Source organism: Chlorocebus sabaeus, chromosome 4 (assembly GCF_047675955.1).
Source record: "Chlorocebus sabaeus isolate Y175 chromosome 4, mChlSab1.0.hap1, whole genome shotgun sequence".
Taxonomy (NCBI): domain Eukaryota; kingdom Metazoa; phylum Chordata; class Mammalia; order Primates; family Cercopithecidae; genus Chlorocebus; species Chlorocebus sabaeus.
In genome coordinates, this window is record NC_132907.1 from 11,677,233 (window position 1) to 11,697,212 (window position 19,980).

Below are 19,980 nucleotides of genomic sequence, written 5' to 3' on the forward strand. Positions count from 1 at the left end.
TATTTTCAGGTAACTATGCATGAGAAAAACTAGGAAAATACCTAAGGGAGGTAAGTCATCTATCCCATATGGTTTGGTAGAAATGTAATTGAGTTCCCAAATTCTAAATGTGAATTCAATTTATTTTTCTGACTGTGATGAAGTATCTTGACTTGAAATCTGTTTAACAATCATATTTTATAATATAACCATAACCATGCTATATATTTAAATATTTTTATTTGAGATTAATATTTACCAATATAATAGTTGAGATCTCTGTATGGACTCCTCATGTATATTCTTTAATGGCCCAAAATGTTATTGCATTTACAATAAAAGTAGTATAGGTTGATGCAAATGCATTGTTACTGATTAGATGCCAGCATTCTCTTTGTACACTACAGTTTAAAATAGAGAGCATTAAAATTTAAATTACTAAGTGTTTGGGCTACCAAAATGTCAATCTCGACTTACTTCTTTAAACTTCTTTCCTTTTTCTGAAATTATTAATTCTGAGAGTAATCTTACACAATGTTTCCAATAGAGGTCTCAAATAGTCCAACCAGCATGTAGTGCTTTCATTAACTCCACCAAATATTAACAAGAATTCTTTTTCTAAATAAAACACAGAAGCTACACCTCATCACCAATTCTATCAAAAATCAAACGAATATCTAATGTCTTAAATTTTTTTATCATACTACAAATTTGTCTTTGTATCTGATTTCAAATGATTAAAATTTATGAACCTAAACTAAAATCATTTCATGGTGTTTTTACCTGACAGGTGTCAACTGTGATGAAAATAATCCTACAATTTAAGCTAATACAGAAAGAGCAAAAAGTTTCAGTTACATCAGACACTTAGCAAAATAACTTTCTACCAAGTGATATTTTTGGCTATTTATGATTAAGAGGAAACTATTTTCTGGTAATCTATAGACATTAAAACAAAAATAACAACCTCATTTTTCCTGTTCTTCTTCCATTTGAAAAGCTGCTATTGCTATTCAATTTGTTCACTTTCTTTTTCTCCTCTCTCCTGTGGAGAGTTCTGAAATACTTCATTTTGCCACTTAGTTTATGTGAGAGATACGTGGAACTACTCAGAATGATTTATTTGTCAATTACTTGATATAAGTCACATATTTTACTCTTTGTAATTGTATTATAGTTTCAATCAGCGAACCGCTGTTAAATAATTAAATTAAAATATGCATAAATTTGGCACATCATTAAAATAATGACAAAAATTAAGTAAGAAAATGAATTGGCGTATGTTTTCTTCTCCAGACAATATGTTAAACAAACTAATCACTCTTTGTAAATGGAACTTGGAGTCTGTGAAGCATAAGAACAATATTGAATATTTATATTGATAGTGGAGGAAAAATCAGAGAATCTAAATTATAAATACAGGAAATAAAAATTGTGGTACCCATTATTCTGAGGTATATCTTCTCTTCCCATGTTTTCTTTCTAAAACCTTGATCATTTCAGTTTTCTAATTTATCTTTCAACAAAAGTGTGATATGGTAAAAAAATATCTTTTCTAAAGATATTTAAAACTTAATTTTGCAGTATTTTTGTTATTTTTACTCCTTATGTTTAATGCAACATGAAACCAAGACTTATATATCATTTCATATCATCCAGTAACATAGTTATTACGAGGTTGGCAATCAATTTTATTTTGTATAAATTTAGTAATTTTGGTTTTCATATTACTGATTTTCTGAACTCTTGATTTACTTTTGAACTACTATTGTGCAGCATAATTTCAGTTTGAGATGAATTTCAAATTGTATCATTGTAAAATTGTGCAAATAGAACTCTGATAAAAATACATTAATCAAACTTAATTTTACCATTTGTTTGTTCTAGATGGAGCAGAAAAATTCAGCTAAAAAGTAATAAAATGAACTAGGCAATTTGAATCAATTGAAGGAAATATAATGCTAGTGTAAGAAGGATATTGTGTTACACAAGCATTATATTAATATCACATATTTGGTACTGAAACTAATACCTCTACATTGAAAGAAGAAAGGTTTAATCATGTCTAAAATTGCTCTTGAATAGTTTGTGAGATGTTAGAGGAATTTTTACACAGAAAAGCATGGAAACTCCAGGAAGGAATAAGGAAGTGGACTAAGGCTGAAGGTAGAAGATATGGCCAGTGAGGACCTGGCATTTTAAAACCAGACTGACTGTTATCAATTACTCTTCAAGAAAGTAATGAAAAAAGTTTGGGCACTTTTTGCTCAACAGCTATTAAAAACTGTTGAGAATGTTTGTGAAACATTTAATGTCAACATGAAAGAATAATAGATGATATGTCTAGGAGATGATTGGAAGACAAAGATGAAAAAATTGTGTGACTATTTTAGTCATACTTTGTGCATCTTTGGTTTGAGGTGAAATGGGAATGATGTCAATGGGAATAAGAACTAATTTTTGGAAAACATATAACCATTAAAGTTTAAGCATGCCATGACAATAGATTTGTGTGAGACTAAAAGGAGGACTCAAACATAAATTTAGGTCCTATGTATGTTACCGATGGAATAATGACTACCTGAAATAAATGACACATACAATAGGGGATCTTTAAGGCAGAAAATATAAGATGAGCTCAGTGACAAATATGTTGTTTATAATAACATATACTCAAAGTCCTTTACAATTCAAATCAAATACATCAATTGAATACAAACGAGATACCTATTAACACATGGTTAATATTTCCAGTAAATATAACAGAAGCATAAATTACTATTTAAAAAGAGATAGTTTCATTTCTGAAGTTTGGGGTGGTGGGGAGTGGTAGACAGTTTCTTTTGAATAAAAAAAGCATATAATTAACATATTTTATTATGCAAAATTGTGATGTATGATAGATTTGTCGTTCGAGTGACTCAAATTTTGAAGAGAAATGGAGAAACTGCTAGAAAACAGGGAGATGCTTCAACAGTCAGTCCACAGAGAAATTTTCTGCCACAAAGTGGCAAAGTATCTCATATTAAATGTCTAGTATTCCATTTTAATTGGTTTCTTTTTATGTATTTTTCTAGAGCTGCTTTGTTCTCCCACACTAGACTGTAATCTTTCCAGAGTTTGTCAGTGAGAGAAATAGGAAAAGACATCTTCAAAATTACTAATAAAAGATACACAGAGACATACCGATAAGTACCAGAAATGATGTTCTTGTTTGTTTCTCTTTCTCTGAGTTTACTGTTGAATCACAAACTATACAAAGAATGTAGCCCTGGGACAAAGGCTTCTGTGACCAAACAATTTTATATTCATATATTCCTGATATCCTATTGCTCAACACGATGATTTTTCCATTGTATTCAAATGATATAACTTGAGTCCTTCCAATTCATGTACTTTATAAATTCATATGTAAGGCTTACTCTGAGCCAGACAGACCCTGCTCTAAGCACTTTGCAGCAAAGTCATTGAAATCTCCTGGCAGGCAGCACTATGAGATAGGTACCACATTATCACCACTTTCAGCTAGAGGTATTAAACCAAGGGAGATGCGGTAACATTCCTGAGTCACACAGCTGGCCAGAGGGAGAGACTTGTATCTCCTGAGACTGTCCTCTTAGCCACTACACCATGCTATCTCCATGCCTACAGAAATTAAAGTGTGCCCGCCATCCTAAAGGGGATATTCTCAACACTTACCTGCCTACCTTGAAAACAACGCAAAAAAATTTTTCAGTAAAGTAGAAATTGATGTCTATTATATTGGGGAGCTCCGTATTTTTCTTTTTTCTTTCTTTCTTTTTTTTTTTTTTTTTTTGAGACGAAGTCTCGCTCTGTCTCCCAGGCTGTAGTGCTGCGGCGCAATCTCGGCTCACTGCAAACTCCGCCTCCCGGGTTTACGCCATTCTCCTGCCGCAGCCTCCGGAGTAGCTGGGGCTACAGGCGCCCGCCACCTCGCCCGGCTAATTTTTTGTTTTTTTTTTTTTTTGGTAGAGACGGGATTTCACCGTGTTAGCCAGGTGGATCTCCTGACCTCGTGATCCACCCACCTCGGCCTCCCAAAGTGCTGGGATTACAGGCGTGAGCCACTGCTCCTGGCCAGAGTTTCATATTTTTCATGAAGAGGCACAATCTGCATAATTTTGAGAATTGGCTTTGGATTACTTTCATTGAAATAAGCCTAAGCAGGCACAGGCAACAAACTCATTAGGCCCTGTTCATTGCTGTGAAATATTGTTTCCCTAAAATCTGTTATATGCAACAACTTTAGGTTTGTGGCACTTAAAATTAGAAAGAAAGGTGACAGTTGTACTGTTGAAAGTAAAGCACGGTTATAAAGAATAGGAGTCAAGTTGATAAAGCAACATGATCAAAACTTTGTGGAAGCTGAAATTTAAAGTGAGAGATAAGAAAGTTACTCATCTCAATGAATCTTAGGATTCTTCAAGCAAATGAGAAAGGTTTTAGATTATCTGAGCCTTGATGTGAAAGAAAAGAAAAGAAGATAGTGAGTATGTCAGGCAATGGCTGAAAAAGAGAAGAAATTAAACATGCTCTAATCTTCTTCCTCCCTAAAGATTTTCATCAGATTAGGACTGAGCTGAAGAGCAAAGACGCATAATTAGATAGTAAATCAATGTTTTAACATTAACAGGATCAGGTTCTGTTATTGTCTGAAAAATGAGATTGTGAAGAATTGAAAGTGACAAGAGACACTGAAGGATATTTCTAGGATTGCAATCAAGAGTGGCAAGATAAGATCTGACAGAAATATTGTAAACATAGTGGTTGCAAAATAACAACAATATGAATTAGCTTCTTTCTTTTCAGTTTATTAAACAAATTTACTGTATTCATTTTATTGAATTATCTATACTGCAAGCTGAGTGGTCCTAGAGAAGACACCAGGTAATGCCACAGCAACAGATAAAAGACTACATGAATGGCTTCTGTTCTGGGATCCTTGGTGTGATCTTCCTAACACTATATTTACTTTCAAAATATAATTCCACTATTAATGGAAACACTATATTTTCTCTCTAGAGTTTCAACCATTTGTAAATGCCTGTTAAAGTTTATCTTAGGGAGTAATAATGGCATTGGTCTAGGGTTTTCATGTGCTTTTTCTTTTTCTTTCTTTATTTTATTTTATTTTATTTTATTTTTTATTTTGAGGCGGAGTCTAGCTCTGTTGCCCCAGGCTGGAGTGCAGTGACGTGATCTTGGCTCACTGCAACCTCTGCCTCCTGGGCTTAAGCGATTCCCCTGCCTCAGCCTTCTGAGTAGCTAGGATTACAGGCACCTTCCACCATGACAGGCTAATTTTTGTATTTTTAATAGAGATAGATAAGGTTTCACTGTGTTGGCCAGATTGGTGTTGAGCTCCTGACCTCGTGATATGCCTGCCTCGGCCTCCCAAAGTACTGAGTTTACATCATGTGCTCTTTCATATGAGCAAAATTCTCTACCGTTCTCATGCTGGTATTATTCTCATGCCAATACTCTTCCCTTAGTGTTCATTGTGCTTTAACCACTGGGAGGCTGGATAACATTATCAACAAGAGGGAAAAGCTTTAGAGTACTTATAAGTTAGCAAAAAATTTATTGACTGTCTTTTCTATTTCTGTTTCTTTTCTAGTCATCCTCTAAAGAAATAAGCATAAATTACTTTTTAAAAATTCAACATACAAAGGTAGCATTTAGATCTGCATTGATATGAATGGCTACTTTCTGATAATAAAAAAGCAACATAATAAATATGTGCTTTGTAACTGGAGACATAAAATTAAAAAAAAAAAAACAAAAACAAACATTAATTTCCTTGCCAGTCTATTATGTTACTCAGTCTTAAATACTGACAGAGCAAATTCTGTTCTATTAATCCGTTTTCTTGACACATCAAATTAATGCTAAATGAATAAGGCGTAATGTTGGGTTCTGAAAAGAAGAAAATTATTTGGCAACCCTGAAAATAGAACTTGGACAATTAATTCAGATGTTTTCAATTTGGCAAAGAGTTACGTGCCTTAGAAAACTTCTGAGTGTGATCATTAATACTTAAATTAAAGGAAATCACTGCTATTAAAAGCAAATAATCATTACAGTCTTACCAGTTATATATTATCTATGGATTTGCTTCCTCTGTTTTCCATCCAAGTTTCCTAATTAAACATCTTTCTTCTGTGTTATGTTTTCTTATAGCCTATGTACAATTTTACCTTTGCTTTCACAATGCAGACTTCTTATTTTTTCCAAGCCAAGTATTCAAATAAAATGGCTATTTTCAATAAGACAAAATTAAATATCTTAAAGAGCACAAAAAAATCCCTACCAATATTTTTGTAAGAAAATTAATTTGATGTCAAACAATGCTATGCACATATAAACAAAGAAGGAAGTACATAATCAACTATATTGGAAATGGAAAAATTATTGAAACTATAGGTTTTTGTCAAACCAAATTTAAAAAAGTAAATGGACTCTATTTAAATTGTTTAACTTCAAGTTCTTACATTTCACAACTTCATGAATTTCAGAAACATACCAAGTAAATGTGCTAAGTATCCATTAAATGTAATGAAATTGGTAACATTAACCACAAATCTTAAGTTCTGTTTTTGTTGAAATTTATCCAAGTTTTAACATTTATTTGTAAAAATTTTTGATTGAGATATTAATGTGGGAGTCTACCTTAGTATGATTGTCACTGTTTGTCACTATCTTAATCATCAGTCATGTTGATATTCTTATCTGTGGATGATATAGATTATTAAAACTTAAACAAGGATCATAAAACGATTATCACTATGATTTAGGTGCCATCATATTTTATCTTTCTGTTAAGCATTTCAAATGTTGAGACCTTAAAGATACTTTAGCATACTCTGCTCATCTAAAGATGTTAGACTAGTTATTTCTTCAACTCTTTGTAAAGTTAGCTGAAAATTAGAAAATTCCATTTTCAATGAAAGTAGGAATATAGGAAACATCTATAATTTCAATTTCAGTTTATGAACGATGTCTTCAAAGCACACAGAAAATTGAACTGGGACTAGAAAGGATGCTGAGAAAAAAATGCATGGCTCTCAGAGCTTATGCATTTTAAACAGCAAAATAGTTTATTAAAAGTACAGATTGTCAAAACAATAGCTCCTTACTTGGAACAGCAACACTGGGTCTACAAGCTGGCAGAGAAGGGAGATCCCAACAAGGAAATATACAGACATGTTGTGTGTACAAAAAAGCTGTGTCAATGTGCTTATTTGGTAGAAAAACTACACCTTGCAAATAGCACTGCAACTGCAGTAATATGTCACCAGATGAGTAATGATGGGTAAGTAGTGACTGCATGTAAGTGTAAAAGATAAATGGCTTTGTAAAGTATTTATACAGATACTTGGAAAAATGGCAAAATATATATAGAAATATGGTGCAAATATGCAATCAACATAAATTGAGAGGGAAATCAACTGCAGACATGTACAAAAGTTCCAGCTTATTGATTTATTCATCAACTTTGGCAGAAGTCATGCAACAGTTACTATTCCTAACATTTAAAAGAAAGTTATAAAATGAATAAAATAGTCTTCTGTATTTATAGAAGGTAAAATACATAAAGAGAATAAGCGTGGCATCAAGATTCTCCAGAGAAACAGAACCAATAAGATATGTGAGTGTACATAAGTATGTATATCCATTTGAAGGGGAAGAGAGAGAGATTTTAAGGAATAGGTTCTTGTGATTATTGAGGCTGAGAATTCCTGCATATGAAGGGTAAGCTGGCAAGCTGGAGACTCAGGGAAGGGTCAATGCCGCAGTTCAAGTCCAAAGGTTGTTTGCTGGTACAACTCCTTCTTCTTTTGGGAAGTCCGCATTTTTCTCTTTAAGCCTTCGAAAAATTGGAAGAAGCCACTGACATTATTAAGTAAATTTTATTGATGTCAACTGATTTATTGTAAATGTTCATCACTTCTAAATAATATGTTTATAGCAACAACTAGATTCCTGTTTGGCCAAACTACTGAGCACCATAGTTTAGTCAAGTTAACACAGGAATGTAACCAACACACCATCTTAGGCCAGCTGACTTTTGGACATCTTGTTGGCTGACTGTAAACATCTGGTGACCCTAAGGGAGATCTATATCAACACCCAGCAGAACCCAGCTCTCATTGCCAACACATATATTTGAATGGTGCACTAAGCTACCAACTTTTGGATATACATATGTTTTTTTTTTTTTCTTTTTTCTTTTTTCTTTTTTTTTTAATAAGCAAAAGCTAACTGGTTCTGGCCAGGTGCTGTGGCTCATTCCTGTAATCCCAGCACTTAGGGAGGACCAGGTGGGTGGATTACTTGAGGTCAGGATTTGGAGACTAGCCTGGCCAACATGGCGAAACATTGTCTCTACTAAAAATACAAAAATTAGCCAGACTTGGTGGTGCACATGCTATCAATGACAATGCGTGCCCGAAACTTCATTAGCAATTTTAATTTCGCCCCATCCCGTGGTCCTTTGATCTCGCCCTGCCTCCACTTGCTTTGTGATATTTTATTACCTTGTGAAGTATGTGATCTCTGTGACCCGCACCCTATTCATGCACTCCCTCCCCTTTTGAAAATTGCTGATAAAAACTTGCTGATTTTACGGCTGGGGGAGCATCACGGAACCTGCCGACGTGTGATGTCTCCTCTGGACACCCAGCTTTAGAATTTCTCTCTCTTGTAGTCTTTCCCTTTATTTCTCAAACCAGCTGAAACACTTAGGGAAATAGAAAATAACCCACGATAAATATCAGGAGTGGGGTTTTTCCCCGATATGCAGTGTCAATTTCTAAATTGTAGATATAAATGAGTCTCTATGGGATAGTAACAGTTATATGATAATAAACTCTAGATAAATAAGTAAATTTTAGATGGAATAGAAACATACACCGATATGACATCTATTTATGTATCTCTCTCTCTCCTCCTCATTTACCCATGCTTACTATATTTAATATAGGCATCTCTATGTATATGCAAAATAAAGCATGTATAAAAGATATTCATTATGTAAACAAGAAGTTTTTCATTGTGTTTGTCTCTGGGGAAATTGACAACCTGGGGATAGTATAAAATTAACATTGCATTTGGGCTAGTCACGGTGGCTCATGACTGTCATCCTAGCGCTTTGGGAGGCTGAGGTGGGAGGATCACCTGAGGTCAGGAGTTCGACAGCAGCCTGGTCCATGTGCCACAACCCCGTCTCTACTAAAAATATAAAAATTAGCTGGGCGTGATGGCACATGCCTGTAATCCCAGCTACTCGGAAGGCTGAGGCAAGAGAATCACTTGAACCCTGGTGGGAGTGGGTGGAGGGTGCAGTGAGCCAAGATTGTGCCTCTGCACTCTAGCCTGGGTGATGGAGTGAGACTCCATCTCAAAAAATAATAATAATAAATAAATAATAACATTGCATTTGCTTTTTTGTCGAAGCATTTATTTTACCATGTATGTATTAATTTACTGCTTTAAAAATGCTAAAAATATTTGAGGAAAACTTTTGAATGCCTTTTAAATTCAAGTTTAACTTTGGAGTCTTATTCACTGAAATGTAGTGGAAAGGTTGGAATGCTATTATTACCTTACCTCAGATTTTCGGTTTCCTCTTAGCAGAGTTGCTAGTTAAAATACAGAAATACAGTTTCTAGTTACTTTGAATTTTAGATATGCGTTTTCGTGGTATAAATATGTACCAAATATTGCATAGAGTATGCAATTTTTTAAAATCTGGCAATCCTAAGTTAGATTTGATATATAAGAAATGTTATTCTATAAGTAGAGTGAACATATAATTTTTTATACAAATTAGAACACTTCTGAGAGTAAAATTGTTACAATCTATAGTTACATAAAATCAAAAAACATAAACAAGGATTCTGCATAGAAAACTGGATCATCAAGTAATCTTAAATATGATCCTTCCCTCGAGAAGTTGGGAAGAAGAAAAGAATAGTGAAAGAAATTGTTCAGGAGAAATTTCAACCACTGACTATCATTCTCTTATTAATCAAGTCTCCTAATAAATGTAACCCCCATTTCCCTCCTGCCCATAACTCTGGAAGGACCAGGGTTTATTTCTTCCATATGTAGCTAACATTTAATGGCTATGAAGAATGACAAGAAAACAAGTGAATAATATCAATTATGTGTAAAATCAACTTCTTAATATCACTGTCAACAAAGCAAAGACAGACAGGAAGAAACAGCAAAAAATAAACATTATCTCACTAATATCTCCAATCTTAAAATTATTGCTATTATGTAATCTATGTATTCATTGTTCAAGTATATTCAATGCAGGGAGCAACTCTTAATGTACATTTTTACTTACTGTATCACAAGATATAGAGGCACATTTTAAGATACCAGACCTGGGATTGCTAAACTATCACAGCAGCATTCCAGATTGCAGGTCACAACCACTTGAAGAGTATTTAAGAGTGTATTTTTAAAATATAGTTTCCTAAAGGAAGTTATAATTTACATGCAGTGACTTGTAAAGAAGTTTCTTCTCTGTTAACTTCATCAGTTTCAAAACGTTTATTTATTGTGATGAGAAAAGTGAAAAATTTTGTCTTTATTTAATTTTATTTTTTGATACATTCTTTAATGCCTAAGGGGACAAAAGAAATGCCATGAGCTCTCTACTATCTTTTTGTTCTATGTATACATCACAGAGCTTAACAGGAAAAATGAGGAATTCAACTGGAGAAGTAACGTTAACAATAAAACAGCATTTAACTAGCATTTGTGTGCTGTTTATTTGTAGAATATTAATCTTCATATACTATTCTGCTGTATAAATGGCCATTAGATTTTTTCTCACTGCCCCAATATAAATGAAATGCACATTCGAATATGAATAATATTACAATGGTTTACCCAGGACCCATGTAAAAATGTGTGGAATAGTGTAGCAATAATAAAAGAGAGATTACAAAGCAAGAGGATAATAATTGAATCCTGAAAGAGAAAAATCTGTTTAAAAAAAATAAAAAATAAGAAAAGGTTTTCTTGAGATGACTATGACCTTCAGATGACAGACAGTGCCAGCCTGGTGATCTTGCAAAGATAGGAGTAAGTATCATGACCTCATCCTTTAATTTTCTGCCTGTAGATCCAACTCTATGAGAATCCAGAAGCTCAAATGTATAAATTTCTTAAGTGATGTAAACCAGGATAGATTAGCCTCCTAGGATTAAAAGTATGGTGGGAAGAGCAGAGAGCAGACCTGGATGAATAACAGGAAATGTATGATATATTAATTCAACCCATAAATGCTAATATGTATTATACAGAGGACATTACGTTAGGTGCAGGAAAAACAAACAGGGCAGAGTTCAATCTTTCAAAGAAGAAAAAATACAGAGATCGTAAAACTGATTAAATATTGAAGAAAAGTGGGAAGATCTAAAAATAACATACATTATTCCCTACATATTCACATATAATACTAGTGAATTTTTAGAGTTTATCTAGAAACTTAAGTTTGGAGATCATTAAAGCTTATATTTTCTTTCTTTTAATAATCATCCATGAAAATGTTTCATATTTATGACCATGTCAATATTCTGTGTTTTTTCAAGATGGTATTCAGTTTCTGCCTAATTTTAACATATTTTAGCAACAGGAACATGCAGGTTTACATATTTGAACACATTCTAGTATTTTGGTAATAAACCATCCTCATTTCATTTCAATTAATTTATCACACAAATTTCCTGTCCCTATAATTATTTTAAAGCTTCGTATTCTTCTCCTTTATTTTCATAGTCTGAATCTAAATCTCAGGTTTAATCTCTTTTTTGACGTCTCTCTCTCTCTGTCTCTCTCTCTCTCTCACACACACACACACACATACACACACACACTCAGAGCACATTTAGTCTTCAAATTATACAGAATTTCAATAATAAAAAGATGCAGATTTTACTTGCTTATAAAATCAGCTATAGCTGATCCAATATAACTTTTTCAAGCCTTTCAAGACATAAGTTTTAAAGACAGTAAAGATAGTAGAGAAAAGGAAAGGCAAAATATGTAATAAATTGTCATTTGAGAAAATCATTTCAGAATTTGGAGACTATGAATTCAATATCCATTTAATGTAGAAAGGCAGTCTGAAGTACAGCTGTCAAACAAATATGCAGATTCTTCAGAATTTTCTCAGCAATAGGAAATACAGAGTTTTCTAAAGTGGACTTTTCTTTCATTTGTCTTGGATATTTTCAACAATTAAAATGTTTATTATTCAAAAATCAATTGTGTTTCTATACACTGGCAATGAAAAATCAAGAAGAAAAAAATTAAGATAGTAATTTAATTTATAACTTCCTATAAAAGAATAAAATCCTTAGGAATAAATTTAACCAAGGAGATTAAAGACTCTGAAAACTACAAAACATTGCTGAAATAAATTAAATATCTAAAACAAGGCAAAGGCATACTATATTCATGGATAAAAGACAATATATTTAACATGTTAACTTTATTAAAATCTGATTCAATTCAATCTCTATCAAAATTCCAACAGCTGTTTTGGCAAAAATGATAGAACAAGAAACAAATTCATATGGAATTGTGAGGGGTTCCAAATATTCAAAGCAATCTTGAAATAGAAGAGCAAAGTGGTAGAACTCATTCTTCCTAATTTTGAAATTTATTGCACATCAACAGTAATACAAAAAAAAAAAAAAAATGTGGTTCTGGTTTTATGTAGAAATAAAGCAACAGCTACACTAATCAAAACAGTGTGGAGCTGGCCATATGTAGACATAAAGACTAAAGTAATAGGATTACAGGTACAGAAATAAACTCATATATCTAAGCTCAAATGATTTTTAACAAAGATTCTACATACATTCAGTAAGAAAAGAGTAATCTCTTTAATAAATAAGGCTGAGTAAACTGTAAACTGAATTTCCACAGGCAAGATAAAGTGAACCCCTATCTCATACCACTTATAAAAATTAACTCAAAATGGAACAACAACCTAAGTATAAAAGATACAACTATAAAATCCTGAAAATACAATAAATGAGATAAATATTTATGACTTTGCATTTCACAATTGATTTTTAGATATAACACCAAAAGTGTGAATGACGAAAGAAGCAATAGATATGTTGGTCCTAATCAACATTAAGAAACAAAAAACAAAACACACAAAAAAATTTGTGCATCTCTGATAATTAATTTTTTGTGTCAACTTGACTAGGCCACGGTGCCAAGATATTTGGACAAACATTTTTCTAGATGTTTCTGTGAAAATTGCTTAGATTACAATAACATTTAAATCAGTAGACTTTGAGTAAAGCAAATTACTCTCCATAATTTGGGTGGGCCTAATATAATCAGTTAAAAGCCTTAATAGAAAAAATACCTACCTCTCCAGAGAAAAAGATAATTTTACCGCCTGACTGCACCTGTACTGAAACTGCAACTCTTTTCTGCATTTCCAGCCTGCTGGCCTCCCTGGCATCATTTGGAACTGCCAGCTGCCATAATTGCGTGAGTCAATTCTTTAAAGTAAATATCCCTGTTTCTCTTGAGAATTGTGACTAATACACCATCAAAGGACATTATTAAGAAAGTGAAAGATAACCCATAGAATGGGAAAAATATTTGCAAATTATATATCTGATGAGAGTTTGATATCCAGATCATAAAAGGAACTCCTACAACTTAACAAACAACAACAATAAAAACAAAAACCCTAATTTTAAAAATGGTCAAAGTACTTGAATAAGTGTTTCTCCAGAGAAGGTATACAAATAGTCAACAATAATTATAAAGATCTTAACATCATTAATTATCAGGGAAATGCATATTTCATATCCATTTGACATAAATGAAAAATATTCTATGATTCCATTTATATGAAATGTCTAAAATAGGCAAATCCATAGATGTGACTGGATGTTGATCTAATCCAAAGTAATCTAAGCTAGGAAGTATATCAGAGATTAGGGGGGTTAATAAAAGAAGGGAATGCAGATTTATTGCTTTGTGGTTATAGAATTTCTGTTTGGGCTGATGAAAAATTTTGGAAAGAGTGGTAATGGTTGCAAAATATTTTGAAAGTAATTAATGTGCTTGAATTACACACCATAAAATATTTAAAATGAGAAAATTTATCCTTTATATATATTTTCACCACAATAAAAAGAATTACAAATAATTATTCTTGTGGTAGAAGAGGGGTTTGAATACATTTTTCACCACTTCTCATTAAGAACAGGATAATTCACAAAGACATAAGATAGTTGGAGGTATTATGCTTGCAGAGAGTAATTTGGTAGAATCCTATTCTTAAAATGGGAGCATATGCAGTGGGATCCTGGAAGCCTATGTATTTGAAGTGAAATGAGGAAAGACAAAAATTGAGGTCAGAGAGTTAAGCGAGGCAGATAAAATTGCAACCCATAAAGAGAACACCATATAGAAAAGTATGACATACTGCAAGATTATTCAGTATAGTTCACGCAAAAGCAGAAGAGCTTGAGTTTGCTAAATGAGAAACATTTAGAGAGAAAGCTTTTTATTTTTTTAGTCATCGCATATTAAAGGTCCAATAAAAACATTTTGGCCATTTTTGGGGGAAAGGTTTCAAAACAACTTTCCAAAGAAAGATTCTATTTTCCATCATTACTATCATTTCTCATTTACTCATATAAAGAAATGAGTAGGATCATACATTTAAATTTTTGTTTGAGTTTTTTTTTTTTTTTTTTTTTTTTTTTTGAGACAGAGTCTTGCTCTGTCGCCCAGGCTGGATTGCAGTGGCACAATCTCGGCTCACTGCAAACTCCGCCTCCCGGGTTCAAGCCATTCTCCTGCCTCAGGCTCCAGAGTAGCTGGGACTACAGGTGCCCACCACCTCGCCCGGCTGATATTTTGTATTTTGTTTAGTAGAGACAGGGTTTCACCGTTTAGCCAGGATGGTTTAGCCAGGATGGTCTCGATCCCCTGACCTCGTGATCCTCCTGCCTCGGCCTCCCAAAGTGCTATGATTACAGGCATGAGCCACTGCACCCGGCCTTTTTTGTTTCTAAAGTACTTCTAAATCGATGGAGTAGCCTCTTCTGCCCTAAGGTTGACTTATGGGTGTCTATAGCATTAATACACACACACATACACACACACACACACATACACACATAGACACCATGCATAAATAATGCTTATACTCTTTGCGGTGTGTAGATTAACTATTTATAGAGTTTCATATCTATTACTTCTTTAGAATACTCTACACGTTTGGGAATTCGGTTAGAAGAAAAGAATTCCAAGCACCTAGGGGTCCAGGCAATCAAAACATTTTTCCCCCCTCAGGGATATTTATTTTGTAAACAATAGTGTTCTTTTTAATTTTTCTGTAAACATGTATTTAGCAGAAATGTTAAATGTTTTTACTTATATTTGTTACTGGGATTTACAAAGTAAAATGTATAAGAAAACTTTTCTCAGATAAAGAGAAAAGAAATAAACTTATTTTATTATTTTTGGCACCCTATTTCCTTTTCCTATAGGAAAAAAATAGAATATTACCATGGCACTTACTACATCCCTGTAGACCAAGAAAATAATATTTGTAAATCTATATGATTCTGATTGTGGCAGTAAATACAAGGCCACTATTCTAGCCCATATACATATGAAGCTTCTTTCATTGTCCATTATCTGTTGTTACAATATTCTGTATTATAAAAGTGAGATCCTTCTTTTAAATACACAGTCACTCAGGTTGACAAGCTTTTTAAAGATATGTGTTAAGTGCCTACTGGAAACCCTGTGATTCTCATTTTCTTATGGTTTAGAGGTCTACAGCTGTTCGACAAAGGTCATGATTGTGTGTTAGAGAGATCAGAGTAATCAAAGTTCAAACAAGTGTGGACACGGAAAATAACAACACTGTCATCCTCACCGGACCCTCGGTTTTTTCATTATTTTGAAATAGAGCAATAAGTTCAAAAGTGACCTTACAAAATATCCAGTGCAACTCACTATTTTGCAGATGAAAATGAAGCCCAACAGAGACTGGATGTTTCTTCCAAGGAAAACTTGTAAATAACAAGAGTGGTCCTGGATTATTTCAATGTTCTGGACATAACACACTCCTTCTGACAAGTTTTTTATTCACTCTACTTACAAGGACAAATGTAAATGAAAACTAAGAGGCTCAATTCTACCTTTTGAAGAGAGATTTCCCTTCCCTCCTTTGTCTCTGGGCACTTACTCTAGAATAATTGTGAGTACATTCTCCTCTCTTTGAAATGTATGTAAATCCTTCTGAAGACTACACTGGCGTTTTGCCAGCTTTATGACCCAGGAACATCTTTCTTTAGAACCTGGGCACCATGTTTGTGAAATGTAAACATCTAAGAAAATAGCATCTCTCTCTGCCAATTTCTTTGGGATGGTAGAAGCCTAACTTCCTTGGATCTCTTGCTCCAAGCTGCAAAACTACCTCCTGTCATGAAGATATGGGAAGTTTGCTTTTACTCTGGATAAAGCCAGTGAGCTATCATAGGCAGTGACGCCTATAAACAGGTGAGGTTGGAATATACCACGTGTGGCAAATGGTGCTGTCAAGTCCTCTCGATGACTAGTTATTGCTTATTTTGAAAATGTGTACGTAATGGATTGAAACTGCTTTGCTATTTAAAAGGGCGAGAATTCTTTCCGTCTTTATTGTCTCCTAATGGATTGCCTGTAATGCACATTACGTCTGGTTTTATGCATATTCAATGCTAAAAGATGTTTTCTTTTTCTACCACCTTAAGGGAGAGAATTACTGGGTTGGAAGATTTTGCTTTTAATTATATTTTCCCAACACACTAAGTCTTTATTTTTTTCTTTTATTCTTTCCTCTTCCTTATTTTTGTATTTTATCTCTTCCTTCATACCCTCAAAAATTGAGCATCTATATGTGCCAGGCACTGCACAAAAGACAACAGATAATTAACATTTGTTTGAAATTTAGCTTAACAAACATTTATATTGCACTGATTGTGAAGTAACTACTATTTTGGGGACTTGCTGGCACAAAACTAAGATCAGCCATTGCCCTCAAGGCACTGACAGAGGCAAAAAATAATAAATAAATAATTATAATACAATAGGGTTCATGGCACGACAGCAATGTACACAGGTCCTCTGCAGTGCAGTGTTTAGGTGTAGAGATTCGGACTCCAAGCTTTCTGAAAATTTAATCCAATGTTACCACTTACAAGACTAATGGCTTTTGCCAAGTTTATATGCCTCAGACTTTGTATATAAGTGAAATAATATTTCCTACCATGCACAGATGTTGTGAGAACTAAATGACTTTATGTACATAAAGCCCTTAGAGAATGTCTCTTATAAAGTAATGGTTTTATAAGTTGGAGCCATTTATACGAGTTTGTAGGAAGAACATTAATAACCTATCCTGAATAGTGACTTCCATGAATTCTGAGCATAGACAAAGCAGAGGTGTGTGACTGTACTATGTACATGGAGAAGCACGTGTGGCTCAGGATTTTGGCAAGTGAAACAGCAAGGCACAGAGTGGGGTCACCATAAGGACTTTCTTTGCCATATTTAAGCGGTTAATCTTCAGTATAGAGTTATGGAAGAAGTTTAGCAGGGAAGTACCCAGCAGGTTTGCAATTAGATACAGCAAAACAAGAATTTATTAGAAGACAGATCTTTGAATCATTGGAAATAGAAGGGGATGTAGGAATAAGATAAGATACAATGGTTTGACTACTTGATGACCTTATCTCCCCAAGCTCCTAAATATAATTTTAAATGACACTAATTAATAATACAGCTTATAAATCAAATTTTTCTGATTTAAGACTTCTGCATTTTTGCATTAAAAATTTTATTTTTCCTGTTTTACATGTTTAATTTTTATATATTAATGATAAATGAACTCATCAAAAGATATGTTGAATTTTCCTTGTCTCTTAAAACAGGTAGTAATTTTTAAAAATCAATTTTATTCTGTATAGCTAAGGCATAAAACATGAGTTATGAGATAAATATAATTAGTAAATTTGTTATTATTGTGAAACAAATGAAAATAACCATCATCTTGCATAGTTACCCATTTATATACCCTGGGGGAAGAGTAGCTATAATGTACTAATTTAATAAAAATTCTGAATACAATGCAGTTTTAACTATAGTTCTAATGTTGTACATTCCATTTTTAGACTTGTACATATCTGCTACTTTGTATCCTTTGACCTATATTTCTCTATGTCTACCCTCCTCTCCCCTGGCCATGGTAACTACTGTTTTACTCTGTATTTCTGTATGTTAGACCTTCTTTTTTTCAAACTCCACATATAAGTGAGTTCATGTAATATTTTTCTTTTTTCATCTTGCTTATTTCACTTAGCATAATGTCCTCCAGTTCCATCCGTGTTGTGATAAATGGCAGGATCTGCTTCCATTTTAAGGCTGAATAATATTCCATTGCATATATGTATGACAGTTTCTTTATCCATTTGTCTGTTGATGGACACTTAGGTTGTTTCCATGTCTTGGCTATTGTGAATTATGCTGCAATTAACATGAGAGAACACATCTACTTACAAGTTGATGATTTTATTTCCTTTGGTTGTGTGCCCAGAAGAGAGAATGCTGTGTCATGCAGTCATTCTAATTTCAATTTCTTTAGAAAAATCCACACAATTTGCATAATGGCTATACCAATCTACATGCCTACAAACACTGTAAAAGATTACCTTTTCTCCACACCCTTGCCAACACTTACTATCTCTTTTCTTTTTGATAATATATATTCTAAAGGGTGTGAAGTTGTATCTCATAATTTCCCTGATGATTAATAATGTTGAACACTTTTTCATATAGTTGGACATTTCTTTGTCATCTTTGGAGAAATGCCTATTTAGCTCCTTTGTCTATTTTTTAATTGGGTTATATTTTTCTTGCTATTGAGTTGTACCATTTCCCTATAAATTTTGGATATTAACTCCTTATCAGATATACAGTTTGTATTTTTTTTTCTCAGTTCCAAGGTTACTTTTTATTTTGCTGATTGTTTTGTGGCTATGCAGAAGCTTTTTAGTATGATGTAGTCCCATGTCAATATATCCACTTTTGTAGCTTGAGCTTTTGCTGTGACATCCAAGATATCATTGCTAAGGTCTATGTCAAGAAGCTTTTGCCCAATGTATTTTTTTAGTAGTTTTATGGTTCAAATTCTTATGTTTAGTTATTTTTATTTATTAGGAGTTGATTTTGTATAAAATGTAAGATATGAGTCTATTTTTAGTCTCTCACATTTAAAACTCCAGTTTTACCAGCACAATTTATGAGACTATTCTTTGCCCATTATGTCTTCTTGGTGCCCTTGTGAAAAATTAATTGCCCATATGTGTTTGAATCTATTTCTAGGCTTTCTATTTTGTTCCACTAATCATTATGTTTATATGCACAGCTGATATGCATGCTCAAATGTCCATGTTCATTTCCTATTGCCCTCAGAGTGATAGATGCAGCAGGCAGATAAGGAATGGTCCCAGAAGAATCTCTGCCCTGCTCTACAAATATTTATGTCACATGGTTTTGTGCAGGTAAGGGAACTTGCCCAGGGCCTTGTCTGGGCATGCTGATTGGAGGCCCAGATGCACTGGGAGAATGGAGTGGAGCCACCAGGAATTCACCCCTTGTGCAAGGGCATGAGCCTGGTCTCTTCAGCTCCTGTGTGGTGGCCTGGTACTCAGTCTGTGATGCGGGAGCCTGTTGGCAGGACCCCTCTTCCTTTGCTGCTGAGAGCTTTCTTTTCATCCAATAAAGCCATCCTCTTCACCCTTCAGTGTGTCCATGTGACTAACATTTCCTGGTCGTGAGACAAGAACCCAGATTTTAGCTGAACCAAGGAACAAAAACTCCTGCATCAAGAGCACTTGAATTTCTGAGTGCTATTTTGTGTATCTC